Below are 24,101 nucleotides of genomic sequence, written 5' to 3'. Positions count from 1 at the left end.
ATCTTCTACCCGTTTATCTATCACTGTGTTGGGAGATGCTGGGATGCAGAACCTCCTTCGGTGCCTGGTGTGGTTCTGCTCCTGCTGACACAGAGTCCTCTCTCAGTGGAAGATGGCTGCTCCTTAGCACTGAGAAAAGTCAGCCCCCCTACAGCCCGCCATGGGCCTGGAAGTGATGTCTCAGTGGCTCTGGAGGAATTACATTCAGGTCCCTGGATTTAGCAACTCACCAGCAGCCAGAACTGGTACTTCAGGACTAAATGACTCTGCAGTGTATCAGTTCTCATGAACTTGACCTTCTTCCCACCTTTTCACCCAGTGACTGAATCAGGCCAAGCTGCGGTGGAGACACAGCTTCGTCTCTCTTCTCCCGGGAGTGGGACTGAAAAGCCAGTACAGAGCAGATCAGCCCTGCAGACACTCGCTGGGTGACCCCGGGGCACAGCAGGAGGAAAGGAGGGTGATCAGCCTCACCCTTCTTGGAGGGTGGAGCCACGTTCCAAAAGCAGATGCAGTAAGCACGAACCACACAACCACCCACATGAACTTGAACTCAGCAGTTGGAATGAATAAATAACCCCTCCTTTCTGCAAGTCACTGCTCACCCTGTGCCTCTCTCCATTGGTGAGTGGTTCCTTCTGGCTTGAAATCACTACTGGTGACTTACCACTGCTGGTGCTTTACATTGTTGTTTCCCCCACGAGAATGTCAAGTTCAGGGCATCCAGTTCCTCCGCGTGAAACCCTTTGTAGTTGCTCTGGGTGAACGGATGAGTGAGAGATAAATGAACAAAACAATTTTTCCCTAGCACTTCCATGCTGTTTCTAAATGACAGATTTCCACAGCTCCCTCCCCCATACAACCACAGACTCTTTGAAGACATTTCTCTCTCTCCCCCCATGCCTGGCACAAAGGGGGATAAATGCAAATCGAGGGAATGAATGAACCAAACCTTGTCTGGACCACAATAACGCCTACTTGAGCTCATCTTTCTTCTTCTTTTTTTTTGATGTTTTAGTTTAAATTTTATTTCCTGCCCCCAAACATCCATTAAGCGCCCAGGAGAAGGAAAAGGGGATGTGACTAGCAATAGAGAGAAATGTTCTTCACAACAATGGCCATGGCAAGCTTAGGCACTTTTGGTGAAATCTCTCTGGGAAGTACTGGCAGAGGAATAAAAGGCAAACTGACACAGAAGTATTGCTTGGTGTGCATTTCCAGGCTCTGCCTTCTTTCTCATCTCTTGGTGGCAGGCGGAGGAAGAGGAGAAAAGGTTAAACTTTTTGATAAACCGGCAGAATAAGCTTATCACATCCTCTCACTATCTCTGCATAGGTTCTAGTCTCTGCAGCATTATATAAGCTTTGCCCAAAGTAATGAACAGTTGAAAGTCAAATGTAATACTTCACCAAACAACTTAAAAATGCTTGCACACCGGAAAACATTAAGTTGCAGAGAACACAAATGGACCCAGAGCAGCCTTTGCCAAAAGAGAATATTGTGCTAAATGTACAGCCCTAGCTCTTTTCCATATGAAGAAACAGTCAGAAGGATAAAAGAACTTGGTCAAAATCACACAAGTAAGTAGGACAGAATCTGGTCTGTCTGTCTCTCCCAAGGGTTGTGTTCTTTAACCACCAGGCTAGCTTTCCTCAAATCTGATTCATGCATAGAATAACTCTAGCCCTCTGTTTGCCTTGAATATTCCCTGTATATACGTATGCCTGCTGCAGTTTTTCACATTGCCCACTTTGACTCCCCAAAGCAACGGAGAATACACAGTAATTTGGTCAGTCTCTCCATGGACCACTGTGGTGGGACTGCCCAGGAAGCTTATTAAAAGTGCAGCTTCCAGAGCCCTACTCCAGATCTAGATAAGTTTTCTGAGGGTTGGCTCAAGAATCCAGGTACAAGTCTTTTGAAGTGGTTTTGTGGAACCCCCCAGGTGAGTCTCTCGCTCTCTGAAGTTAATAAACCATTGATTCTGCCTCCCGCAGATGCCCAGCCAGCTCCTGTTAAGGTAGGAGTCCCCGCACCACATCAGAGGGATGCTCCCAGCCAAGTCATCTCTGGAGCCTTGGAGAATCTGGATGGTCTCGTGCTGGCCCACCTGCCATGACAAACCTCCTCCAGAGCATTCCCCTTGCCATTTTACCTTCTACCACTCCCAAAGGCAGTCGGCTCCAATGAGGCCTGACTTCGTCTGTCCTAACGTGCACCCGCTCATTCAAGCAGTTTAGGAATACAAGGTGCTGTGGTTCTCAACCAGGGGGGCCCAACCTCTAAAATAGTAGTCCAAGCAGTCTCTACCTCCTGGGCACATCCCCTCTGCAACAGCCCCAGTAAACGAATGTCCCATCCTTGCTTTTTCAAGGTCGGCAACAGGGAGTCCCCTCCTCAAGAAGGTTCTCTCGCATTGCCACACTCTCAAAGGCTGCCCCCAGTGTGCTTCCTTCCTGTGGGCCTGATGAGGCTAAGGGCAGAGTTGTCTCTTTCCTTCTCTGAGTCGGACCAAATCGTCTTAGTAACACCTCTTCACAGCGGTGACCATGTGTTTCACGGGGGCTGCTGCTGAGCCTTTACCTCATCCTTTCATGGTGGAGAGAGGGAGGATTATACTGATTTTTACTTCTAGGGGAGAGGGGAGTGTAATGATTATGTTGTCATTTTGTATTATGTCCTTTGGTCATGAACTTGTTTTGAATTTCATATGAAAATGGGCCCACCATTCCCACTTTGTGAGGTCATTCAGCACCCTCATTTTGCACCTTTAACGTCTCTCTCAGTATCACTTGGAAATGTTTGAAATGGCATGAGCTTGTCCTCACATTCCTATCAGCTGTAAATCCGGAGCCCCAACATGAACCTAACCATTGAGCAGAACACCTCTCCACTACCTGTGTAACACTGGGTAGGCCCCTTCACCTCTTGCTTTTCTTCAGTCCTCAGTTGTGAAAATGTGAGGGTTCTATGAATTTATATTTGGGGCAGGACAAGGGCGAGGAGAATGTGTCTTTGCTTTTATTCTTCCAAACTGGAATGTCTTCCCTCTCTTCCCCATGGCTCCAAATCTCACTTGTCCTTCAGGCCCACTGCCAAGGAGCCTTCCCTGATTCCCCAGTCCACACAAATCTCTGCCTCTTAGGGTCAGTGCCATACAACCTAGCTCTCTCTTACGTTAATCTTGCCTCTCAAGCCAATCTCAGAATGTGGGTCTCTCTTGCCCTCCTGGGGCCCCTAGGGCTGTGCCAGCCCACCGGCACGCCCCACGTGGGATGTCTGCTAGACTAGGGCATGGGTGGGGAGGCCCAGGTGTGAGGGGCCAGGCAGAGTACCTCTGCCCTCCCCCTGCTCTCCTCCACAAAACTGCCCCTCCTCCTGAAGCCTGACCCCCAAGTCACAGGTTCCTTATTATGACCTCACTGGGTAGTGATGACCTCACAGGCCTTCTCACAGTTTCCATGGCAGCGTAACTGCCAACGTGCTGCCCTCAGACAAACTTCCCTGACAGTTCTCCACCAGAAGTTCTCCAACCTCTTTGGTTGTCTGAGGGAGAATGTGTGACCGGATCCTCTATCTTTACTCGAACCTGAGCTCTGTTCCGTGGGTGGGCAGTGCGGCAGAAACACCGAGACCGGGCATCTCTAGAGGAGCCGTGGTGTACACACCACCTCACCTGGCTGCCTCATGTTCCTGTGGGGCTTGCCCACTACGTATACCTGAGCGCGTTCCCAGCTGTAAGTAATACCAATGACCTGGGACATCTTCAGGGACCCACAGTGCTCACTGTTGAGGACAAGTGAAAGGTCATCCCTGGACAAGTGTGCAGGATGGTCCTGATCTTTATAAATGTAGCTTCCCCTTTGGGCTACAGGATGCTTCCATTCAGACCCTTTCCTGATTGGCCTCTTAGCAAAAGACAAGGGCATTTTTGTTGGCAAATGGTAAATGGAGCAGTTGGAGGAAGAGGGCCACTCTTGAAACACACCTTCAAACCCAGGCACCTCTGTGCTGTCATGTAGACATCTACATCGGTGCCCTCAGACACATCCCATCCTGAGCTGCTGAGTACTAGGGGAGAGGGTGGTGCCATATTGATGGGAAGACCGGAAGAACCAAGAGGGCTGTTGAAGTGCTAATGAGACTGGAGGGCTGAGGAGATGGTGTCCCAGGAGGCTGGGTTGATGTGAGCCTAGACTTGGTGCCCAGAACGCGGTTCTCAGTCTCCTGATCCCTCTGCATCAGTATTTGGCCTTGTTCTAATCTACATAAAAGTATCAGAGGGCTAGAGTTCAGTGTGGTTGAAACAGGCAGTATAAATGGGGCCCAAGAGGGGTTGCCAAGGTGGGAGGGGTCCTTAACCAATTTATATTAGACTATTTTTTTCCGAAACTTGAAAGACATTTCCATTAAAGCCTCAGAAGTGACAGACTGCAAGAAATGTTTTCTCTGGTGTGGAAGGGAGAGATGGAGAGGCTCATGATTGCAATGACTTTCGGGTTCTACTGTTTTCCCTGGAAACGGTGAAGAGACTTCCTCATGTGCTGCAGCCGTAGGCTCTAGGAATTGCTTTTGCAGCCAGTGTCCCTTCTCTAGGGACTCATAGAGGTGATGGGCCAAAGCTGTGTTTTGGATGTCAAGTAGATTAAAGGTCTTCAGCCAGAAAGTGGGAGAGACGTGAGAGAGGGAAATTCTGGCAGGAGACTGTGTACAGCAGAAGTGACTGATCAGTTCTGATTTTCTTTGCAGCAGCAGTTCCTTTGGCCACGCCAGCGAAGGTGGAAGCAGAGAAGCCAGTCCCCAGACGTGCTCCCAAGAGAAAGCACTCTCCGGAAATGTCGCACAAAGATCTGGGTTGCCCCAGACCCAAAATCCGGCGATTGGAGCCCGGTGCCAGGAGGTAGACCCCACAGAATCCTGCTGGCTGAGCCATTCTGAAGAGAGAGCAATGGTTTCACTGCCTAAGGCAGCGAATGCCTCTTCCTGCTGTGACCCACCCCGTCCCCCTACTGCCCACTGCCACAGATTAGAACTTTGAAAAGATGGGCACATCTATTAAAATGGCATCATATAAAAATAGGAAATGTTATATACATGTGCTTGATTATGCCATCATATGATGATCCTGCTTGACTTCCCTAACCTAATACGTTCACAAGAATTCTTTACAATCTTTAAAATACTTGATTTGTACACATTGTATATTTATGTATATATGGGTTTCCAACCTGCTCTCGCTGAAAGGGTTCAGACCCAAGCGTGTACATGGAGGGTCTGATTGGTGTAGTTCTGGCAGGGGTCTCATCATAAGCATCTAGGGAAACACCAGGGAAATAGTTCCCCTTGAAGGAAGGGCAAACAGATCTGGCTTATACACAAAGGGTCGCAATAAGAGGACCTGAAACAGGAAGGTCAAAGCCAGTAGGAGGTACTGGGGCAGGGGACATACAGCAAGCAAAAGACATACCGTTGGCATTGAATAGAGCCGGGAACACAGAGTGAGGGTCCTGGGGCTGCGGCCCTCAGAAGTCCAAGCAGAAAGGAGGCACTGGGCATTAGGACAGTCAGCCAGCAGGGAGCAGGGCCCAAGCCATTGAGCTGGATTCATGTCTAGGACTCATGCCAAGAGTGCCCTAGATGGCAACTAAGTCACCACGATGGGACTCGGGCACAGGACAAGAGAGTTTAACACCTAGCCAAAGTATCCAGTGGTCCATGATGCCAGGATAAGTCTTGAAGCAAGCATGACTGAGGCTGGTTTTAAAACTATCGGGGTGGGGGGGCTTCCCTGGTGGTGCAGTGGTTGAGAATCCGCCTGCCAATGCAGGGGACACGGGTTTGAGCCCTGCTCTGGGAAGATCCCACATGCCGCGGAGCAACTGGGCCCGTGAGCCACAACTACTGAGCCTGAGCGTCTGGAGCCTCTGCTCCGCAACAAGACAGGCCGCGATAGTGAGAGGCCCGCGCGCCGCGATGAAGAGTGGCCCCCACTTGCCGCAACTGGAGAAAGCCCTCGCGCAGAAACGAAGACCCAACACAGCCAAAAATAAAAGTAATAAATAAATAATAAATAAAAAATTTAAAAACAAAACCAGAAACGTAAAATCTGGAAAAAAGTTGAACACCTCTATACCCACTGCAGACTTTACAATTAGTATTTTTCTTTTTAATAAATTTATTGATTGATTGATTGATTTTTAGCTGTGTTGGGTCTTCGTTTCTGTGTGAGGGCTTTCTCCAGTTGTGGGGAGCGGGGGCCACTCTTCATTGCGGTGCGCGGGCCGCTCACTATCGCGGCCTCTCTTGTTGCGGAGCACAGGCTCCAGACGCTCAGGCTCAGTAGTTGTGGCTCACGGGCCCGCGCACCGCTCCACGGCATGTGGGATCTTCCCAGAGCAGGGCTCGAACCCGTGTCCCGTGCATTAGCAGGCAGATTCTCAACCACTGCGCCACCAGGGAAGCCCTACCATTAGTATTTTGAAAAAAAAAAAAAAAAAACAAAGAACCTCAGTAAAAATGACTTAAGAGTCTTCAATTAATCCTTTTTTTGTCTTAGTAAAAGTGGAGGGAGATAAACAACCTTAGTAATCGTTACGGATAATATCCGGACTATGGGTGTGTCATTGGCAATGATATTATAACCATTCCTGGAGTATTACAATGGGCTGGTCATTGTCAAGGGCACTTTCAAATATTGTGCTGCTCTGCCCGAGCGCACTGCAGTGTAGATGTGATGAGTCCCACTTCACAGAACATAAGCTGAGACTCAGAGAGGATATATGATGCTTTATAACACCAAATACAGAAAAAGTTAAAGAAAAAAATGTCCCGTAGTGAAATCAGTACTGTTATTTTAATCACGTTTTCTGCACTTGTATTATTAAATTTTAACAAAATGAAATACTCCATCTCGTATTTTGTACCCTGCTTTTACACTACATCTTCCCACCATTAAATATTCTTGGAGAAAATCATTTTTAATGAATGAACTGTTTTCCATCCTTTTTAAAAAAAAACATCTTTATTGGAGTATAATTGCTTTACAATGGTGTGTTAGTTTCTGCTTTATAACAAAGTGAATCAGCTCTACATACACATATATCCCCATATCTCCTCCCTCTTGCGTCTCCCTCCCACCCTCCCTATCCCACCCCTCTAGGTGGTCACACAGCACCGAGCTGATCTCCCTGTGCTACGCGGCTGCTTCCCACTAGCTAGCTATTTTACATTTGGTAGTATATATAAGTCCATGCCACTCTCTCACTTCGTCCCAGCTTCCCCTTCCCCTTCCCCGTGTCCTCAAGTCCATTTTCTACGTCTGCGTCTTTATTTTCCATTCTTAAGTTGGGCCATCCGTTCATTAACCAACCCCGTATTGTGGGATTTTTAGGTAGCTTCTAATATTTTTTCTATTACACTACTGGCTGAGATGAATATTCTTGAACATAAGTCTTGTACATAAATTTGACTTTCACCTTAGGATAAGATGCTAAAAGCAAAACTACTGGCTCAAAGTGTATGAACATTTTAAGGCTGTTGATACACAAATTGCCAAATTACCCTGCAGAAGGTTCGCACCAATTTCCATCCCCATCAGCAGCAACAGACGAAAACGGCCTTTTCCTTACATCCTTAGCAGCAAATTTTGTGCATTCTTAAAACTTTCTACCAATGAGATGAGCAAAAAAGAAATAGATTTATAACTTGAATTTCTTTGTTAGGTAGTGAAGTTGAACATCTTTCCATATCTATTGGGGATAAGCTTCTGTTCTATGGTGAATGCCCTGTCGCATCTTCTACCCGTTTATCTATCACTGTGTTGGGAGATGCTGGGATGCAGAACCTCCTTCGGTGCCTGGTGTGGTTCTGCTCCTGCTGACACAGAGTCCTCTCTCAGTGGAAGATGGCTGCTCCTTAGCACTGAGAAAAGTCAGCACCCCTACAGCCCGCCATGGGCCTGGAAGTGATGTCTCAGTGGCTCTGGAGGAATTACATTCAGGTCCCTGGATTTAGCAACTCACCAGCAACCAGAACTGGTACTTCAGGACTAAATGACTCTGCAGTGTATCAGTTCTCATGAACTTGACCTTCTTCCCACCTTTTCACCCAGTGACTGAATCAGGCCAAGCTGCGGTGGAGACACAGCTTCGTCTCTCTTCTCCCGGGAGTGGGACTGAAAAGCCAGTACAGAGCAGATCAGCCCTGCAGACACTCGCTGGGTGACCCCGGGGCACAGCAGGAGGAAAGAGGGGTGATCAGCCTCACCCTTCTTGGAGGGTGGAGCCACGTTCCAAAAGCAGATGCAGTAAGCACGAACCACACAACCACCCAGATGAACTTGAACTCAGCAGTTGGAATGAATAAATAACCCCTCCTTTCTGCAAGTCACTGCTCACCCTGTGCCTCTCTCCATTGGTGAGTGGTTCCTTCTGGCTTGAAATCACTACTGGTGACTTACCACTGCTGGTGCTTTACATTGTTGTTTCCCCCACGAGAATGTCAAGTTCAGGGCATCCAGTTCCTCCGCGTGAAACCCTTTGTAGTTGCTCTGGGTGAACGGATGAGTGAGAGATAAATGAACAAAACAATTTTTCCCTAGCACTTCCATGCTGTTTCTAAATGACAGATTTCCACAGCTCCCTCCCCCATACAACCACAGACTCTTTGAAGACATTTCTCTCTCTCCCCGCATGCCTGGCACAAAGGGGGATAAATGCAAATCGAGGGAATGAATGAACCAAACCTTATCTGGACCACAATAACGCCTACTTGAGCTCATCTGTCTTCTTTTTTTTTTTTTGATGTTTTAGTTTAAATTTTCTTTCCTGCCCCCAAACATCCATTAAGCGCCCAGGAGAAGGAAAAGGGGATGTGACTAGCAATAGAGAGAAATGTTCTTCATAACAATGGCCATGGCAAGCTTAGGCACTTTTGGTGAAATCTCTCTGGGAAGTACTGGCAGAGGAATAAAAGGCAAACTGACACAGAAGTATTGCTTGGTGTGCATTTCCAGGCTCTGCCTTCTTTCTCATCTCTTGGTGGCAGGCGGAGGAAGAGGAGAAAAGGTTAAACTTTTTGATAAACCTGCAGAATAAGCTTATCACATCCTCTCACTATCTCTGCATAGGTTCTAGTCTCTGCAGCATTATATAAGCTTTGCCCAAAGTAATGAACAGTTGAAAGTCAAATGTAATACTTCACCAAACAACTTAAAAATGCTTGCACACCGGAAAAGATTAAGTTGCAGAGAACACAAATGAACCCAGAGCAACCTTTGCCAAAAGAGAATATTGTGCTAAATGTACAGCCATAGCTCTTTTCCATATGAAGAAACAGTCAGAAGGATAAAAGAACTTGTTCAAAATCACACAAGTAAGTAGGACAGAATCTGGTCTGTCTGTCTCTCCCAAGGGTTGTGTTCTTTAACCACCAGGCCAGCTTTTCTCAAATCTGATTCATGCATAGAATAACTCTACCCCTCTGTTTGCCTTGAATATTCCCTGTTTGTACGTGTGCCTGCTGCAGTTTTTCACATTGCCCACTTTGACTCCCAAAAGCAACTGAGAATATACAATACTTTGGTCACTCTATCCATGGACCACTGTGGTGGGACTGCCCAGGAAGCTTATTAAAAGTGCAGCTTCCAGAGCCCTACTCCAGATCTAGATAAGTTTTCTGAGGGTTGGCTCAAGAATCCAGGTACAAGTCTTTTGAAGTGGTTTTGTGGAACCCCCCAGGTGAGTCTCTCGCTCTCTGAAGTTAATAAACCATTGATTCTGCCTCCCGCAGATGCCCAGCCAGCTCCTGTTAAGGTAGGAGTCCCCGCACCACATCAGAGGGATGCTCCCAGCCAAGTCATCTCTGGAGCCTTGGAGAATCTGGATGGTCTCGTGCTGGCCCACCTGCCATGACAAACCTCCTCCAGAGCATTCCCCTTGCCATTTTACCTTCTACCACTCCCAAAGGCAGTCGGCTCCAATGAGGCCTGACTTCGTCTGTCCTAACGTGCACCCGCTCATTCAAGCAGTTTAGGAATACAAGGTGCTGTGGTTCTCAACCAGGGGGGCCCAACCTCTAAAATAGTAGTCCAAGCAGTCTCTACCTCCTGGGCACATCCCCTCTGCAACAGCCCCAGTAAACGAATGTCCCATCCTTGCTTTTTCAAGGTCGGCAACAGGGAGTCCCCTCCTCAAGAAGGTTCTCTCGCATTGCCACACTCTCAAAGGCTGCCCCCACTGTGCTTCCTTCCTGTGGGCCTGATCAGGCTAAGGGCAGAGTTGTCTCTTTCCTTCTCTGAGTCGGACCAAATCGTCTTAGTAACACCTCTTCACAGCGGTGACCATGTGTTTCACGGGGGCTGCTGCTGAGCCTTTACCTCATCCTTTCATGGTGGAGAGAGGGAGGATTATACTGATTTTTACTTCTAGGGGAGAGGGGAGTGTAATGATTATGTTGTCATTTTGTATTATGTCCTTTGGTCATGAACTTGTTTTGAATTTCATATGAAAATGGGCCCACCATTCCCACTTTGTGAGGTCATTCAGCACCCTCATTTTGCACCTTTAACGTCTCTCTCAGTATCACTTGGAAATGTTTGAAATGGCATGAGCTTGTCCTCACATTCCTATCAGCTGTAAATCCGGAGCCCCAACATGAACCTAACCGTTGAGCAGAACACCTCTCCACTACCTGTGTAACACTGGGTAGGCCCCTTCACCTCTTGCTTTTCTTCAGTCCTCAGTTGTGAAAATGTGAGGGTTCTATGAATTTATATTTGGGGCAGGACAAGGGCGAGGAGAATGTGTCTTTGCTTTTATTCTTCCAAACTGGAATGTCTTCCCTCTCTTCCCCATGGCTCCAAATCTCACTTGTCCTTCAGGCCCACTGCCAAGGAGCCTTCCCTGATTCCCCAGTCCACACAAATCTCTGCCTCTTAGGGTCAGTGCCATACAACCTAGCTCTCTCTTACGTTAATCTTGCCTCTCAAGCCAATCTCAGAATGTGGCTCTTGCCCTCCTGGGGCCCCTGGGGCTGTGCCAGCCCACCGGCACGCCCCACGTGGGATGTCTGCTAGACTAGGGCATGGGTGGGGAGGCCCAGGTGTGAGGGGCCAGGCAGAGTACCTCTGCCCTCCCCCTGCTCTCCTCCACAAAACTGCCCCTCCTCCTGAAGCCTGACCCCCAAGTCACAGGTTCCTTATTATGACCTCACTGGGTAGTGATGACCTCACAGGCCTTCTCACAGTTTCCATGGCAGCGTAACTGCCAACGTGCTGCCCTCAGACAAACTTCCCTGACAGTTCTCCACCAGAAGTTCTCCAACCTCTTTGGTTGTCTGAGGGAGAATGTGTGACCGGATCCTCTATCTTTACTCGAACCTGTGCTCTGTTCCGTGGGTGGGCAGTGCGGCAGGTACACCGAGACCGGGCATCTCTAGAGGAGCCATGGTGTACACACCACCTCACCTGGCTGCCTCATGTTCCTGTGGGGCTTGCCCACTACGGATACCTGAGCGCGTTCCCAGCTGTAAGTAATACCAGTGACCTGGGACACCTTCAGGGACCCACAGTGCTCACTGTTGAGGACAAGTGAAAGGTCATCCCTGGACAAGTGTGCAGGATGGTCCTGATCTTTATAAATGTAGCTTCCCCTTTGGGCTACAGGATGCTTCCATTCAGACTTTTTCCTGATTGGCCTCTTAGCAAAAGACAAGTGCATTTTTGTTGGCAAATGGTAAATGGAGCAGTTTGAGGAAGAGGGCCACTCTTGAAACACACCTTCAAACCCAGGCACTTCTGTGCTGTCATGTAGACAGCTACATCGGTGCCCTCAGACACATCCCATCCTGAGCGGCTGAGTACTAGGCGAGAGGGTGGTGCCATATTGATGGGAAGACCGGAAGAACCAAGAGGGGTGTTGAAGTGCTAATGAGACTGGAGGGCTGAGGAGATGGTGTCCCAGGAGGCTGGGTTGATGTGAGCCTAGACTTGGTACCCAGAACGCGGTTCTCAGTCTCCTGATCACTGTGCCTCAGTATTTGGCCTTCTTCTAATCTACATAAAAGTATCAGAGGGCTAGAGTTCAGTGTGGTTGAAACAGGCAGTATAAATGGGGCCCAGGAGGGGTTGCCAAGGTGGGAGGGGTCCTTAACCAATTTATATTCGATTAGTTTTTTCCAAAACTTGAAAGACATTTCCATTAAAGCCTCAGAAGTGACAGACTGCAAGAAATGTTTTCTCTGTTGTGGAAGGCAGAGATGGAGAGGCTCATGATTGCAATGACTTTCGGGTTCTACTGTTTTCCCTGGAAACGGTGAAGAGACTTCCTCATGTGCTGCAGCCGTAGGCTCTAGGAATTGCTTTTGCAGCCAGTGTCCCTTCTCTAGGGACTCATAGAGGTGATCGGCCAAGGCTGCGTTTTGGATGTCAAGTAGATTAAAGGTCTTCAGCCAAAAACTGGGAGAGACAGGAGAGAGGGAAATTCTGGCAGGAGACTGTATACAGCAGAAGTGACTGATCAGTTCTGATTTTCTTTGCAGCAGCAGTTCCTTTGGCCATGCCAGCAAAGGTGGAATCAGAAAAGCCAGTCCCCAGACGTGCTCCCAAGAGAAAGCACACTCCGGAAGAGTCAGACGAAGACCTGGGTTGCCCCAGACCCAAAATCCTGCGATTGGAGCACAGTGCCAGGATGTAGACTTCACAGAATCTTGCTGGCTGAGCCATTCTGAAGAGAGGGCAGTGGTGTAACTGCCTAATGCAGCGAATGCCTCTTCCTGCTGTGACCCACCCCGTCCCCCCACTGCCCACTGCCACAGATCACAACCTGCGGCGTTCTGTGTGAGCCTTCCTCAGCCAGGAGCCTCCTTCCACACTAAATGGCCATAAGCAAGGAGCCTCAGAAACTGACGTTTGAAATGAGAGTCTGCCCTGAACATCCCAGGGCTGAAGCTGGCCTGGAAGAAAACGTGACGTTCCTCTGCTCAATCCTCAGGGGCCCCTTTGTCAGCTGAAGACAGAAAAGTCTGCACTCTGCGAGCCGAGGAGGATGCAGGAGCAGAGACAGGGTGCAGAGAAGCCTTAGCAGTCTACCACATGGGCTCCTGCTCTGAGCCATTGTCAGCGGCCACCACCACAAACCAGGGGGGAGCTGGGTTTTTTGAACCTGAAAGCAGCAATCTGTGGCTTCCCAAAGAGCCTCCTGCCTGGGGTCTCAGGAAGCAGGATAGAGAGACCCAGGAAGACCTGCTCCTTGAAGCAAGAACAGGATGGAGAGTCAAGCAGCACGCAACCTGCCCCGAGGTTCACATGCTCCTTTATTCCCAGCCCTTTCTGTCCCCAGGGGGGTCCCTTACTGCTCAATGTTCTTCTGTAACAGACTTCTAGGGTCACCAGTGCTCACACTTAGGTCACTACCCCTGTGCTAGGCACTCCTGCTATCCAGGAAAGGTTCCAAAGGTGGAACAGCTCCAGGGGGTGCCAGGGATCAGAGAAAAACCTTGAGAGGCTGCGGATGAAGGAGTTTGGGCACAGTCCCTAAAGCATCTCAGTGGTTGAGCTTCTGTGAGAAGGCACATCCCCTCTGTGTGTGTGTGTGTGTGTGTGTGTGTTGGGGGGAGGGGGGTCCCCAGAGGAGGCAGCTAGGGGGAGGGCCTGAGGCTGGAAATGGGGAATGGCATGCGGCCTCTGAGCAAGCACAGGTACTTAGCCCTTGAGGTTTCTGGGAAAGCTAGAGCCACAAGGGCCACGAGATAAGGCAAGTGTAGCAGCAGAACCCAGGTGCCAGGTCTTTCCTCAGAACCTATACTTGTCCACGAGGCCAGGCCTTCCACGCTGAGGTAGGAGGGATCCTGGCCAGAAGGTCGGCCAGCAGCCCTGGGAGGAAGGTTGCTGCGATGGGGGCTCTGCTGCCATGGAAATGACTTCATTTCCTTCCACTCAAATAGCCTACTGACTGGGTTCCCGCTCTGTTGAGGAAAAGGGTCGTTGACTCTCCCCAGAAGGTGTTCAGTTCACATCCCAAAAGTCCCTCTCTTCAGGCCCTGGGGAGGTGTAGCAGCTCCTGAGGGCGCTCTTTCCTGAGGCTGGCTGACAGAAGTGGGGGGGGTTCCTGAGAGTTCCCGGGTGCTGGTTGAAGTCCCCAGAGAATGGTCATGCAGGCTGGGGAGTCAAGTAGGTGGAGAGAGAAGGTCGGGGGCAGAGGGCCCCTTCCTGAATCCAGAGCTCACAAGGTTACCCCCCCATTTCCAGAAACTCTCTCTTCCCCCACACCAGCCCACAGGGCCCCGTACCGGGACACCGGGAGCCCAGAGCACCTGTGGCCGCAGAGATGCTCACATGCAGCCCTCGGAGGGCGCAGGGCCGGCTGCAGGCAGATGGGGACGAGGTGCGCTCCCGGGAGGCCTCGGGCTGAGGGTGGCCCTCTGAGAGAAGCGGCCCAGCTTGGCCAGGAAGGTGAGAGGCGGGGGAGAGCAACCTAGGGCGCCCCCTCGGAGCGGCGGGAGTGGGAAGAGGCGCAGGGGCGGAGGGAACCCGCGACGGGAGGCGAGTGGGCTCTCAGCAGAGGCCAGCTTAGCCCGCGGGAGCTGCCTCTGCGCAGGGGGCGGGAGGGCAGTGCCGCCCCGGGGCTGCCGGGCTTCGCGGATCGCGGCTCTCCGCACACGGCTCGCAGGGCCCTGTGACTCTGTATCCCCTTCCTCCCCCGCCCCCCTCAAGAGGCCGCGCTGCTGGGTGGCCTGTGTCGATGGGCACAACCCCATCGCCCGCCCCTCTCAGACCCGCCTCTGCCCACCTGCCTGGCCCTGCGCAGCTTGCAGCCCGGGGACGTCCCCGCGCACTCCGCCAGCGGCCTCTGCTGCGTCTGCTGCTGCTGCTGTGTCTGCTGCTGCGGCCGGCCGGGAACCCGCGTCCAGACCACGCCGGGCACCTCCAGCACCCCGAGTCCGCGGGAGCGCACGCGGGCCCTGAGGCGGGACTTCCCGCTTGCGGACGGGGGGCTGCAGTGTGTGCGGGCTGGTGGGGGCCGGTGGGGGCCTAGCCTGGCCCCGGGCAGGGGAGGAGGTCCGGAGCATGCAGAGCTAGCGGGGAGACCCCCTCACACCACCCCTGGATGGCCTCTCCATCACCTATGGACGCCCTTCCCCTTCTCTGTCACCCCTCCCTGGTGGGAAGCCCTCAGCCCAGGCCTCAGCTGCTCCTAGTGTAGTCTGTGTGACAGTGGGAGGTGGGGGACCCCCCGGCTGGCCCAGGCCAGGCAATGTGTCCTGCCTGATCCCAAGACCTAGGGAGCCCACCCATTTGCCTTGACCTCCCTCCAGCCACAACGACATGCCCCTGGTCCTGAGGCAGTTTTACCACAATGGCCTCCAGGATGTTAATCTGTGCAGTTTCAGCCATGCCCAGACCAGCTTGGACAGGCTGAAAGACGGTCTCGTGGGTGCCCAGGTACCAAAGGGACACACAAGGTGCCACCATGGCTGCTGGGGAATGTGGGGCAGTTTGGGGGCCTCAGAGACCACAGCTTAGTCACATTGGAACTAAGTTACCATAGTGACCTAGAAAGTGCCATGCCATGGATGCTGGGGGCTACAGGGGTCACAGTAAGCCAACCTGACGGGCATCCAAGTACCACAGAAACAGCAACGCATTCCATGTGACTTCTGGGCACAGTGAGTGCTGTGCCAGCTGAGGAGGCTATGAGAAGCCCAAGGAGTTCCAAAGCCCAAACCAAGCCCTGGCCTTCCCTCAGTTCTGCTCAGCCTACGTCCCATGCCAGACCCACGAACGGGATGCTGTGCGCCTCACCCTGGAGCAAATTGACCTCATCCGCCTCATGTGTGCCTCCTATTCTGAGCTGGAGCTTGTGGCCTCAGTTAAAGGTAGACGGGGGACTTCCCTGGTAGTCCAGAGGTTAAGACTCCACGCTTCCACTGCAGGGGGCTCGGGTTTGAGCCCCGGTGGGGGAACTAAGAGCCCTCATGCTGCGCGGCACGGCCAAAAACAAAAAGGTAAACAGACTGGTGGTGGTAGGTGCTAGGGACTTCAGTAAGCTACCCCTGCCTCTGAAAATGATCATCTGACCTACCTGCCCCCAGCTCTCAACAATACCCGGAAGCTGGTTTGCCTCATTGGTGTGGAGGGCGGCCACTCACTGGACAGTAGCCTCTCCATCTTGCGTACCTTCTGTGCGCTGGGTGTGCGCTACGTGACACTCACCCACACCTGGAACACGCCCTGGTGAGCGCAGTGCAGATGGCAAGGGCCCAGTGAGGCAGGGATCTGCCCAAGATCACGCTGGGGCCCAAAGCAAGTTTACCCCTGGGATCCGGCCCTGAACCTGGGGTGGGGAGGGGAATGGAGGTTTGCAGAACAAGACTGAATCCCCAGAAGGGCCCTCCTACTGCCAGGCACAGCCCAGTTTGGGTCCCTCCTCTCGCACCAGAGAGTTGCAGGTGTAGACGGTTCCACAGAACCTCTTTCTAGGCTCTTGTAGCCAAGTCATGGCCACCAGTCAGACTGCCTCCTGGCCATCCTGCAGGGCACAGAGCTCAGCAAAGGGTATCCACCCCTTCTACAGCAATGTCAGTCGGCTGACCGGCTTGGGCGAGGTAAGGACCCGGGTTCCATACCCTGCCCCACGTGAACGTCCAGCCCCGCCTGTTCCCTACAGATAACTGCACACAAGGTAAATGCAGCCCTGATGACCTCTCCCCATCCTGTCCCTGCAGAAGGTGGTGGCAGAAATGAACCGCCTGGGCATGATGGTGGACTTGTCCCACGTCTCGATGCTGTGGCACGGCGAGCCCTAGAAGTGTCACAGGCACCTGTCATCTTCTCCCACTCAGCTGCCCGGGGTGTGTGCAAGAACACTCGGAATGTTCCTGATGATATCCTGCAGCTTCTGGTGAGAGACTGCCCTGGCCCTCAAACCTAAAGCAAGAGGTTCAAACCGGGAGCCCTTGAACCTCAGCCTCTTCTCCCTCAATTTCCTCAAACCCCAGGTTAAATATCTTCTGCCCCCAAAACCCACGGTCCACAGCCCCTGAACTCTTGAGCCCTAGATGGGGGTCTAGGTGGTAAGATACTCCTCCAAACCCAGAAACCCAGGGCCAAGACACCACCCAGACCAGGGCTGCGGCTCCTCCATTCACACAAACCCAGAGAGGAGACGACTCTGACCTCAACACCTTCCTCACAGGGGACGAGAGCGTGAACAGGCAGGTGGCTGTGCTGGGGGCCAAGCTGACTGTCCACCGGTCCGCCCCTGCAGAAGAAGAACGGTGGCATCGTGATGGTGCCCTTGTCCGGCGGGTGCTGCAGTGCAACCCGTTAGCCAACGTGCCTACTGTGGCAGGTGAGCCTCACCCTGGGCTCTCTGAAAACTCTGATTTGGAGCTGAAGCTGGGTCCAAACTTGGGGAGGACTTCAGAAGAGCCCCAGTGGTTTGACCCACCTGTTGGCGATAAGTACAGCTCCCAAAAACCCAATAATGGACGGTACACAGCATCTTGGTGCCATGTGGAACTGGAGCCACGGGATCAAAACTGCGATACTGATGGGTATCAGGGAGGCTGTCAGACACAGAGCCCGGGTGCTGCCCAACTGTGCCCCTGCAGGGGCTGCTAAAGCGCACTGCCCCTACCTCTGGCCAAGGGACTGGACAGCTCCTTAGGTCTCCGGGGTCTTCATCAGTTGTACTCTTGTTCCTCTCTCATCCTCCACACCCGGGGAAAGTAGCCCCCACAAGTTCTCAAGGAGACTGGGAGGCAGGATGAATCGTGGGTGGGAAATGGCCCAAACAGGGGGCTCTGGGGTCCACTCCAAATCTGAAGTCCAGTCTAGAGCCAGCTGGGATCACTTCAGATCAAACCTCAGGGCCCTCGAGTTGGTACTCTCGGTGCCAGGCCACGAAGGAACTGGCCTGTTTGGCCTACAGGCTGCAAAAAGGGGAATCAACAGAGGCCAGTCATCACCCCCACCCCTGCCCTGGAAGCCCCACACTGCTGACTTCCCATTCTTCAGATCACTTCGACCACATCAGGGCAGTCACTGGATGCAAGTTCATCGGGATTGGCGGAGATTATGACGGGGCTGACTGGTGAGTGCTTCCCCGTGGCTTGTCTCGGGCTGGCTGGGCAGCAGTGGGGCTTTCACAGCCACCGTGCCCACCACACTGTGGTCCTCATGGCCTTGACCATAGCCTCAGGTGTGCTGGCCCAACTGGTATCTCCCCTCTCCCAGGGTCTGCTTCCTGGGCTCTCCTGTTTGGCCCTACTCTAGGTCATCATATTTGTCTAAAACACCACACCGAGCTCACCTGCCCAGCATCTGCGCCCATCCAGTGCCAGCAGACCCATGACCTCTGAGCAGACTCTTAGCAAGGTATGGGCTGGGCTGACCATCCTCTCTGCCTGCAGCTGGGTCTGTGCATGCGGTGGGGGGGGTCAACCCAGTTCTTAAAAAGCTTTTCTTCTCTTTATAAATGGAGGCAAAAATTGCATTCAGTGAAAGGCATAGATCTTAAAAGTACAATTCAATGACTTTTGACGAATAGTCGAGGCGCTTTTGGGGCATTCCTCTGAAGGATGAAGAGCAGGAGTGAATCATTTACTCTCTCCAAGTCTCCATTTTCCATATCTGACCAGGGCTGGGGTTCAGTGGACCCTGGACACATAGGGCTTTGGTTCTGACTCAGGACCAGGGAACAGGTCTGAGGCCCAATAGCTGGCTGGCTGGTGGCCACACAGGTTCCCGCAGGGGCTGGAGGACGTGTCCATATACCCGGTACTGATAGAGGAGTTGCTGAGGCGTGGCTGGAGTGAGAAAGAGCTCTGGGGTGTGCTTCGAGGAAACGTGCGGCGGGTCTTCAGACAGGTGCAACAGGTATGCTGGGCTGGGCAAAAGAGGAGCTCTGAGCAGGTGGTCTGAGCAGGTGTACGTGGGGGTGCTGTGAGAGGTGCTGCCCGCTGACTGCCGCCTCCAGGTAAGGGAGGAGAACGAGGGACAGAGTCCCTTGGAGGATGAGTTCCCAGATGAGCAGCTGGGCAGCTCTTGCCGCTCCGTCCTCCCACGTCTGCATCAGAGAGAGGATCCGGCTCCAGACCAGAAACTAACCAGAGATGCGGTGCGTGGGAATCCCATTTTGTCACCTAAGTGGTCATTCTCAAACTCTTGCCCCCACATGGGCGCAGGCCTCACAGTTATTGCTGCCTTCCCAGTCCTCATTGTTTGGCTCTGGTGATCCAGTTAATCCTGCCAGATGTCACTTTGGCAGCCACAGATACCCCACAAAGTTTCCTTGCATGCGAGCACAAACATTTCCTATGTATTATTCTTTTCTGATAATTCTTTCAATGTATCCCTTCTGGCTTTGTGCAAAGCGATTCTTTGTTTTGTACACGGGGACCACATCTGGGAAAACATCGCCACACCCTCATAAGTTACAGGGGGAGACCCGAGCTGGCCAAGCCATGACAGGAGCTCGCCGCTGCTGAGCTCTACAGATCTCGCTCCTTCCACACAGTTCGCCAGTTCCGCGGCGAGCTCATCTTTCTTGATGTTCTTCCCTTAGGAGACGTGTACAACGCAGCAGGATTCTCAACCCGTTCCCCGTGGTCACTTGTGCTAGATGGAGCTTTGCAGTGTTCTGTGCCGGCCGTGGGCCGCTGCTGGAACACTGTGTGACAACTGCCTGCACAGGACTTCGGGGATAATGAAATGTCTGTCTTCCCAGCCTGACGCTGCTGAAAACCACGCTTCCCAGAGAAGGAGAGAGATCCAGCTGGTCCACACCTGCATACACATTTGTTGACATGTGTAGATGACAGCAGGCTCTAGCAGGACCCACATCAGCCTGAATTCAAGAACTCGGGTGCCAGCCCTTGACAGCAGCTGAAGGGGGGTTTACAAGAGATGCAACCTCGAACCATACCCTAGGCTGAACCAGAGATGCTGTTGGAAGAAATAGGCCGTTGTGCCACTTTCACGAAGAGTTTGGCCACGAGAAAAGTCCCCCAGAGCCCAGCACTGTGGGAGAGGCCTCACCCACAGAGCAGGGCAAGTGTCCCAGGCAGGGTGCCCCGCGCCCGGCACCCCACCAACCCAGCAGGAAGGTGCCCCCCCTACGCCCCAGACAACGGGAGCTCTCCCTTCCTGAATAATTGAGCTTCTCATCCAAAAGAGGTTCTCTTCCCACCCAAACATCAGAGCTTCTAAATATTTCAGGATCCCTGGGTTGTAGAGGGTCACTCACCGTGCCCTTTGGATGAATGAAGCCAACGTCAGCTGCTTCTGGGCTGGCCTTGAACAAAACCATCAAGATGGAAAATCTCTGCTCCTGCCCTCCCTCCCGTCACCCCCCGTCAAGCCTTTCCTGCTGCATGCAATGACCCGGCTCTTTTGCAAGCAGGTGAAGAACGCCCCCTGTGCGTGCAGTTCTGTGGTCCCTGCAGAGATGAGGTGGGTGCGGGGGACCCTCAACCATGCTGGCCTCTGCTGCCATCCCCAGGGCCCTTGATACGGGCTTCAGCACAGCACAGCCAGCCTCAAGAGGCCTGTGGGACCACTGGGGCCCCGGAGGCGATCCCCTGGATGTTCCTGGGAACGCTCCCACGACTCCAAGGCGACCCGTGCCAGCACCCAACTCCAGCAAGCTGGCACTCCTTACCTTTCCCGATTCCGTTCGCAGCCCCCTCCTCATATGCATTCTCAAAGCTTCCAAGGGGGGTGGCCCCACTTCTCTGCTACAACTCCACCCTGAAGGCAGCCCCCGCCTGACAGCACCGCCCGCCCCCCTGGCAGGGCAGCCCTGAGTAGCTGCCCCTCCACGTGGACTGTCCGTTCCCAGGTTCCACGCCAGCCCACCGAGGGGTGGAGACTCCAGGAGAGCCACTGTCCGCTCGCACTGCCCCAGCATCACCACCGCCACTTGCATCCACTCTACACTTTCCTGCTGTGTGCTTCCCCACCCCGGTCCCCTGCGTGGGTCCCCCACTGCGCGTACACAAGCCTGTGCAGAGACAGAGCACAGCCACCAAGTCTGAGCCTCGCCGCTGACGTCTGTGCTTGGAGAGGCTGGAGGAAGCTGCTCCCCAGTCGGCTTCACCGCAGGGTCCTGGTACCCAGTCTGCCTCCATCAGGGAGGTGATGGGACCCCACGGAAGGATGCCCAGAAGCTCTCCCGGCCTGCGGGGTCTGGGGCTGTTCAGCTCTCTAATGCTGGGTCCTTCGGAGAGAAAGTCTTCAGTCACCTGCCTGGGCACCCCATCCCCTCTGAAGATACAAACTAAACCTCCTCCAGGGTCTTGGCCTGGAGGCAGGAGCCGCCCAGGGTCAAAGCCCATCCCTCTCTCTTCCCACCTCTACACCTGTGGGAAGGGCTCAGGCTAAACTCCCGGTGCCTCTTCTCTCAAACCCTCAAATGATAAGAGAAGAGGTATGTCTGTCCACCTTGCAGGGTCCTTACTCTGCCTGCCAGTAGGTGACATGGTCCTGGAGGTTCTTCTTAAATTGCCAGTCTCACTGTCTTAGCCTCAGAGCTACACATGCCCAGGAAGGACGCCGGGTACACGGCGTCCCGTTACTCCCAACTGTACTCCTGAGCGTCAGGGTTAGCTGCCAGCAGGGGACAACCCATTTCAGGGATTTCTCATTTCCAAGGGCTCTTGAATGCAGAAAGAGCCCTAAGAGTCAAAGGAATTTAGCTCCAGTGGTGAAGTTACAAGTCATCTGGCAAACACTTACAGCTGGAGGGCCAACTAAGCACCCCCTTAAATCTCACCACACAGACTCTGCTGATCCGGGCTGCCCCGTGTGGTTCTCCTAAGGTTGCCTGTGATATTGATCATCTTGCTGTACCTCCCAGTTAAAGACACAGCCTTAGGAAGATGGCTGGACCCAGACCATCAGGCAATCGTATTTACCCACTGACCTACCCTCTTCCTCCCTCCTTCCTCCCTCACTTTGGAAGCTTTAGCGAAACATATTTCACTTCCCACTTTAAAATGAAATCATTAGCCTCTAAATAATGAACCTTGCATGGATAGGAGGGCAGGCAGTCTGCACACACACCTGTGCTGGTCGATCTGCCCAGTGAAAGGGAGGAGCAGAGTATTCCCCAAGGGGCTTTCTCGGAGCTTCTGAGGCTGAAATTTGAGGGTTGACGGGGTGTACACGTTAGGAAGTGAAAGAGAGAGACTCCAGCTGCGGGAGAGGAGGGGAGAGACTCTCAGTGGTCTTCCTAGGTAGTGAGCTGTCGGAGCGAGTGGCATTCCTCCCCATCTCGCCCATGAAACAGTAAACACAGCGCATGTCTCTGTGCCCTTTTCCTAACAATGAATTATTTTTTAAAATATTTTAACTTTGTGTGTTGTTGTACAGGAGGGTCACTGAGGGATATATTTGAGACTAGGACCCCTAACTCCATGAATAGCAAAGTTAATATCTGATGCAGCCAGGACGTTGCAAAGCCTCTTGGGACCCCAGGTACCCAGGATCGCTGTGCACGGAAGAGCCAGCTGCCCACTCGCTGCTCATCCCCCTGCAGGCTCCCCGGTCAATTGCTTACGTAGCCTCCTGTCTGTATGTTCCCTGTTGCAGCTCACGGTGCTTGACTAACTGAGCTGGAAGCATTCAGAGCCTCTTCTGCTCGGTGCTCAGAGCACTGATCCCAAGAGCTGCACCACCAAAACAGGATTCTAAGGGTCGACAAAATGGGAAATCTTGCAGTTTATCCTCTTTCTAAGGATCCACCGTACTTTTTGTTAGTAAAGCCTCTTAGATAACCTTTAAGAAAGACACCTGGGTTTTTTTCCAAACTCACTCAACTTTTCCCATAATGAAATTTTTATTAATACCCTGCAGACTTGTGCTTCACAAAAACACTCAGGAAGTCTTTTCCAGAATCGTATAGGTCGTGTCTGCAACAGTAGTTCTCGTGCAAATGCAGCAGTGAACTTTGCATGACTGTTTCAAGGATGTTTAATGAAAGCCAAGGGCATGATTCCTAAAATGCAATTCAGTGAAGATAATTATACAAGGAAAGAAACTAATATGGTTCAAGTAATTGGCCTTCTGGTAGACCAGTGAGAGGCATCTGCCTCAGAGTACCTACAGGAGTGGATGGGGCGGGGGACCTTGGATGGTCACTCCTAAAGGGCACTCCTCTCCCAGACTTTGTCAGTACTAAACAGCCAACAATTCGAGGTTAGACTCTCAGAGGGAAATCAAAAGCACTGTTATGTTGCTTTAATAATTGAGGATAGCATCTATATGCTTTGGAGAGGAGAAAAGCAAATGGCAGAGATGCCATCCAAGTAGGAAACTTGATGAGCTAATCAGTATTCTCCCCTGAATGGAAGTCTCTATCCTCCTCCAGGACTGAGGCAGGGACGGACTTGCCTGAGGTCATATAGTGAGTTGGTAAGAGGAGAAAGTCACATCCAGTTCCCTGACTCTGTTCAGTGATTACTCACCCTACCAACAACCCAAAGACCTCAGCTCTTCTTGAACACTTTGAACTGAGTTGTGGGCTTGTAAGGTGCCCAGAAAATTTTTATGGTTTTGTTTTATTTTTATTAAGTAGCTGGAAGTCTGAGACCACGGTTGATGCACAACCAGAGGAAAGGGAAGGAAAAGAGGAAAAAGTAGATGAAGTGTGTCCTCCTGAACTCTTGCTATTTTGTTTTCAAACTTCACTTCTCCGTACTCTGCCCATGAAGATACCGATGGTCACGGTGATGGCAGTGGCTGTGATTTACTGAGCACCCCCTCTGTACTATGTCCCGTCTTAAGCAAGCTCTCTTGATTCTCATGCTGGTTCTGTCTCATTTTTCTGACTTTTAAACCTTGGAATGTCCCACCCACTCCTCTTCTCCATCCTCACTCACTCCCTTGATGATCTCATGCAGCCCCAAGATTGTTAATGAACTACACACTGATGATCGTATCCCAGCCCCAGCCTCTCCCGGGGCCCCAGATGCTCACGCGCCTCTGTCTACCCATCACCTCCACTTGGGTATCCAAGAGACTACTGCTGCTTAATGTGCCTGAAGCCAAATTCTTGGTTCCTGCACCCCATAACCAAAGGGTTCTCCTTTCACCCAGTTCT

The 24,101-nt window shown here is 52.2% G+C and overlaps 1 protein-coding gene and 1 long non-coding RNA gene across 2 annotated transcripts in view; both read right to left on the bottom strand.

Moving 5' to 3' along the window:
* Positions 1–24,101, bottom strand: part of LOC309651482 (uncharacterized protein) — a 321,132-nt gene that overhangs the window by 252,994 nt on the left and 44,037 nt on the right. The gene's annotated exons all lie outside the window — the stretch shown is intronic.
* The window catches only part of LOC309651490, a 211,068-nt gene that overhangs the window by 185,441 nt on the left and 1,526 nt on the right, over positions 1–24,101 (bottom strand). The window contains exons 2-3 of the long non-coding RNA XR_014258187.1: positions 22,560–22,689; positions 22,064–22,195 (exon numbers count right to left, since the gene is read on the bottom strand). This is a non-coding gene — a long non-coding RNA (uncharacterized lncRNA). The remainder of the gene's footprint in view (positions 1–22,063; positions 22,196–22,559; positions 22,690–24,101) is intronic.

This window comes from Balaenoptera physalus (assembly GCF_965194825.1).
Source record: "Balaenoptera physalus genome assembly, chromosome: 21".
Classification (NCBI taxonomy): Eukaryota; Metazoa; Chordata; class Mammalia; order Artiodactyla; family Balaenopteridae; genus Balaenoptera; species Balaenoptera physalus.
Note: the sequence above shows the minus strand (reverse complement) of the source record. Positions and strands in the feature narration are given on the sequence as shown.